The 6,000-nt window shown below is 36.2% G+C and overlaps 1 protein-coding gene across 1 annotated transcript in view; it reads left to right on the top strand.

Moving 5' to 3' along the window:
* Positions 1-278: 278 nt before the first annotated feature.
* Positions 279-6,000, top strand: part of ETV1 (ETS variant transcription factor 1) — a 103,226-nt gene continuing 97,504 nt past the window's right edge. The window contains exon 1 of the mRNA XM_047695539.1: positions 279-385. The gene's annotated coding sequence lies outside the window, so the exon portion shown is untranslated. The remainder of the gene's footprint in view (positions 386-6,000) is intronic.

The raw sequence follows: 6,000 nt of genomic DNA, 5'->3' as shown, positions 1-6,000 counted from the left end.
TATGGTGCTGATATCAAACTAGGTGAGCTACCTACCGATGCTTCTTCCTGCTGTAAGATTACATCATCCAGAATCAAGCACTGGTATCTTCAATTGTGTCATAAATGATTCAGATAACAAGAACTATTTATAATGAATGTCATGGCTTTTTCCTCTATTTTAACTGATAACATTTATTATTTTAAGAATTCTGAGTGGATTTCAGGGGTGTGTGTGAGAATGTGTATATGTATAGGAAAAAATATCTGTTCCAACTCTAAATGCTAAATTATTTTTAGGTCTCCTCCATACACACACCTGAGGCAATGAGGTTCTGCTTCCTGAATGCCTTTCTGATAATGGCTTCCTTTATTGACTCAAATGATACCCATCTTTCCTAACAAAGGTAAGGCTTTCGTTCATAATTAACTTCTTTTCTGGGTGGACTGTGTTGCCCTGAAATATATTTGATAAACTAATAAGCCTTGATAATATTTGACAGAATGGAAACAGGGTGTAACTTCAATTTGGAATATAAAAGTGAACCAAGAATAAAAACCTGAGTTTTATTTAGAGTGTGTCATACAGATACAAAGAAGATTTGTAGCTTTCTTTGATGTGCTTACATGAAATGCCTGTAGTCAAACGGCTATTTTTAAACTTGAGAAGGAATTCAGGACAAAAGGAACATTTTAAATATAAAAGGGAATTCAGGAAGATCACAAAGAAGTGAAATCACTATTACGAAGTTCAAAGACACATTGTTCTTCAAATACCAAGAATCTGACTTACGTATCATTGGTGACCCTCATTCAAGGAAGACTTTCTAGGTTTTAAGGAAGTTACAGATATGAGGCCATTCTTTTGCCTCCTTTTTAGAAACTGTTCTGTTTTGGGCATCTATTCTATTTTACTTTCTTGAGATTACTTTCTCTGTTGTGCTTTCTTGTCAATTCTCTCTCTCCTTCAACTACCATGCTGGACTTTTTGAACCCTATAATGAGATCTTAGAGGCAAGATGACTGGCCTGTTGTGTCAGGCATCAAGCCAGCCAACCACCAGAGACCAGAGGAGGGTTCTGGTGTGTCAGTCCCTGGCCTGAGGAGGATAATTATTAGAGACCAAGAATTGGTCCACACATAGATGGGAAGGTAGAAATTTGTTTTAAACGTGGGTAGGAAGTCAGGTTGAGTGTTCCCAGCTGTCAAGGACATTTCTAAAAGTCATCCAGAAGGTCACAGGAATATAAATATGGCATCAGTGAGGAATGACTGAGAGTTGAGATCTATCGTCTGACATCAGAGTAAAGTTCCAAGAGACAAGAAACGTGGCTTTTATGGAGTACCAACTCTGCAGTTTAAATACATCAGCTCGTTTCTCCCCCACAGCAATTTTGGAAAATAGATTTTATATCTATTATATAGATGTGGAAACTGAGATCTAGAAAGATAAGGTGATTTGCCTTGTGTTGGAGCCAGTATTCAAATCCATGACCCTCTGAGGCCAATCCTCTTTCTATTATACTGTTTTTTTCTCCTGTCCTGTGGTTGATTAAAAGTAAGAAAGTCAGGGGGTTGCTTTCAAAAGTGTTCTACGGGCATCGAGTACAAACCCTTCATCTAATAAATTTTTAAAAAGGTCATATTTGTACAAGCTATGATTCTGAATTATATATTTCAGATACTTTGCTTTTGGCCCCATAAATATCACTGCTTTCGAAATAACAAATAATGTTGTTATTATTGTTTTTAAATGAGATAAACCTACAAATGTGAGAAATATATTCAGTTGAGTGTAGCTTTTAATTTTCTTTTTTTTTTTTTTTAAATAACATATAATGTATTATTTGTTTCAGGGGTACCAGTCTGTGATTAATCAGTCTTACACAATTCACAGCACTCACCACAGCACCTACCCTCCCCAACGTCCATCACCCAGTCACCCCATCCGTCCCACCCTCTCCCCTCCAGTAACCTTCAGTTTGTTTTCTGAGATTAAGAGTTTCTTATGGTTTGTCTCCCTCTCTGGTTTCATCTTGTTTCATTTTTAGAGCAAATTTTAATCTAAAAGCCATTTCTACTCAGGTAGTCAGCCCTTGCCAATTGTCCAACAGATTTTTGTTTTCAGAAAGTCATTGCTCATAACATTGCTTAAATATTTGAAATTTGTTTATATTTGTAGAGCAAGGCAGTTCAGGAGCCTGCTATCCATTTACTGGATATCCATTCATCCTCCAGCAAGCATTTGACACCTTCTCTGTGTCAGTGACTAAGGACACAATTGTAATCAAGATCCTAAGGAGTTTATCAAATGAAGGACAGTAAGAAACATTTACACATAATTTAGAGCTATGGAAAAATGTCACCTTTGAGAGCCAAGAAGGAGGAATTCTCCTAATTCTCCTTTGGGGATCATAATTGGGTAAAACAAACTCTTTCCAGGAGGACTTTCTAGAGGAGGTACCTTGGGAAGCCAGCCTGGAAATACTATTCCTCCCAATGTCTAATACACATAAAAGGTTAGCTTGTTAGTTACTTAGAGTGTTCTCAAGTTGTGTCCCAGAGGAGTAAAATTCCATTTCTAAAATGGACCTTTAGAATCCTTTTTGCCTTTGTTAACTAATCCATCTTTTACATTTGAGGAAAGTATAGCAACCATATCTCCATTTCTTGCTGTGGTCCAGAAAACAACTATAAGAGTAGAGATTGGTGAACTTTGTTGCTGTTTTACTCTTTTTTATTTAATTTGCTTATTTTATTTTATTTATTTTTGCTGTTTGTTTGAAAGTTACCAATGCCATGCTTTTGGTTTTTAAAAATGTAAGATGTTGTCTTTCAAAAGGAAAGTTAAGGATTTGTATTTTGTTCTTTGCTTATCAATTATTCCAAATTATGTATCATTTAAAAGTTATGATCCCTGACCACCTACATATATTGACCTTCTACAAATGGAAACTTCTTCAGTTCTTACAAAACTAATTCTAAGCTAAACTACTAATTCATTCATTCTTTCAGTGGTTTAAAAAACTTGACTATAATACATGCATATTGTAACCAACCACTATAAGTACTAGGAGAAATATTCAGTTACCTTTTACTTCACATTAATCAGATCTACTAGAGGTACATATGACTAAAAATAAAAATGGTTATATCCTTTTTGATGATAAAAAAACAACATGTTTAGATAAATACAGTATCTATAGAAAGAAGAAAGAAGCATAGATATATATTATACATACTCAGTGGGGGTGATATTGCCCCCAAGTGTTGAAAATGCATTCTTGGAGGAATAACTGTTAAGTATTATAACAGTTTGTGACTCTCCAAAGAATTACAGGACATGAACAGATACACAGTATATTTCTGATATTAAAATTTAATGAGAGGGCAGTTAGGAATAAAAAATGCTTGAAAAGTTTCCTTAAGGGGAAGTAATGAAACAATGTTGAGAAAATATGGTGTGTGTGTGTGTATTTTGTATGTGTATATATGTATACCTTTATGTGCATTATTTTCAGTTTTGAACAAAAAGAGGATATATTACTCTCTTTATTCTGTCTCATGCTTTTTCACTTAATGTGATAAGCCACATGGGAATCAGGGTTGACACAAGCAAATGCTCACAGGTCTCAGCTGGGTAACACAAACAAGAGAAAAATGGATTGGGGAAGAATGTGGACCATAGTAAAATTGAGAGCCCAATGTTTTACCCCTTAAGGAGTAACAATGTTCAGCTCCAGCTACTGTAGCCATGAAGGAATTTGGACGCAGTGTTATTATATGCTCTCATTTGTCATGCAGTACTGGAAATCTGAATTTTAGAAGTTGACAGTGATTTCCCCATGAGGGTCAACATTATGTGGGTCAAGCCAAACATGTCCTTGCTAATAAACATGCAGGCCTCCCTTTGGATTTTAGTAGAAGTCCAATCCAGGTTTCTCAAGAAAGATTCAGAAACCAATTATAACAAAATCCCCTGCCACCAGATTTGTATGTGATGTGTTTGCTGGGCCCCAGCTCAGGCGTAGTGAATTAGAAACTCTATGGATTCACCCAGGAATCTGAATTTTTAACATGGAGTTTCTTATGCTATCTTAAGTTTGTGAACCAAGGACATTGCATACTTTTTAACAGCTACACAACCAAAATTGAACTTCAAAACATGAAACTATAATACTTTTTAAAAAATCATCCCCTTATCTATACTACATCTTCTTTAGACACGCATCAATCAATTGATGGATACTCGGCTGCTTTCATAGTTGGACTATTTTACATAATGCTGCTGTAAACATAAGGGTGCATATATCCCTTTGAATTTGTTTTCTTGTATTCTTTGGGTAAATATCCATAGTGCCATTGCTGAATCATAAGGTAGTTTTGTTTTTTTTTTAACTTTTTGAGCAACCCCCATGCTGTTTTCCACAGTGGCCACACCAGTTTGCACCAGTCAAGCACCAGGGCTGCTTTTTCTCCAAACTTGCCCAGTACTTGTTGTTTCTTGTGTTGTTGATTTTAGCCATTCTGACAGGTGTGAGGTGATAGCTCATTATGGTTTTGATTCACATCTCCCTGATGATCAGTGATGAGCATCTTTTCATGTGTTAGTTGGCCATCCTAATGTCTTCTTTGGAGAAAAGTCTGTTCATGTTTCTGGCCATTTTTAATTGGATTACTTGTTTACTGGGTGTTGAGTCTTTAAGTTCTTTATATATTTTGGAGAGTAACCCTTCACTGTATATGTCATTAGCAAATATCTTCTCCCATTCCACAGGTTGTGTTTTAGTTTTGTTCATTGTTTCATTCATTGTGGAGAAGCTTTTTAAACAATGGACTATTATTTAGCCATAAAAAAGGATGAAATTTTGCTATTTGTAATGACGCAGATAGAGCTAAAGAGTATAACGCTAAGTAATATAGTCAGAGAAAGGCAAACACCATATGATTTCACTCATGTGAAATTTAAGAAACAAACAAGTATAGAAAAATAAATGAGAGAGAGACAGGTCAAGAAACATTCTTAATTATAGAGAATAAGCCGATTGTTACCAGAGGGGAAGGCTGAGGGAGGCTGGGTTGAACAGGTGATGGAATTAAAGAGTGCACTTGTGAAGAGCAGTGGGTATAGAAGAGTTGAGTTACTGGATTGCACACCTGAAACTAAACTCTCAGGAGTGAAAATAAAAACTTCAAAACAGAAACCATTCCCTTATTGCTTCTAGGGGCACCTAGGTGGCTCAGTGGGTTAAGCCTCTGCCTTTGGCTTGGGTCATGATCTCAGGGTCCTGGGATCAAACCCCGCATCGGACTCTCTGCTCAGCAGGGGGCCTGCTTCTCCCTTCTCTCTGCCTGCCTCTCTGTCTACTTGTGATCTCTCTCTCTGTCAAATAAATAAAAAAAAAAAGAAAAGAAAATGCTTCTAAATTTTTCCCTCTATAAATAATACTTCAGTAAACATTCTTATGCACATTGCTTTTATTTTTATAGGGTAGATTCCAAATCAGATTATGGGGTCCAATTTTAGGATCCAGTAGATACTATAAAATTACTTTAAAAATGTTGCATAAAGTCACATTCTGACCAGCAATATATGTGAGTGCCCTTATCCCAATACTGACATCCCTGGGTAGTAAAAAAATTTTTAACATTCTTTCTTATTTATTTTTTTTTAAAGATTTTATTTATTTATTTGACAGAGAGGGAGAAAGAGAGCACAATCAGGGGAGTGGCAGGCCGAGGGAGAAGCAGACTCCTCTCCAAGCAAGGAGCCTGATGTGGGGCTAATATTCTTTATTTTTTAAATGCATAATATTCTGACTTCTTGTATAATTAAGATTTTTTAAATCATGTGTTTGCCTTTCCTCTTGTTGGGAAGTTTGCAGATATCCCCAGGCTGACAATGGCAGGTTTGATAGAGCCAAGACCTTCAGTTTCTTTGATACCTTCCCTTCTTCCTAGGCTCCACCCTCCCATCAAATCCCTGCTTTTTCTTCTCACAGGGAGCCCACTAAACTACTAA

This window comes from Lutra lutra, chromosome 11 (genome assembly GCF_902655055.1).
Source record: "Lutra lutra chromosome 11, mLutLut1.2, whole genome shotgun sequence".
Lineage (NCBI taxonomy): Eukaryota > Metazoa > Chordata > Mammalia > Carnivora > Mustelidae > Lutra > Lutra lutra.
The sequence above is the reverse complement of the archived record's forward strand: the minus strand, read 5'-3'. Positions and strand labels throughout refer to the sequence as shown.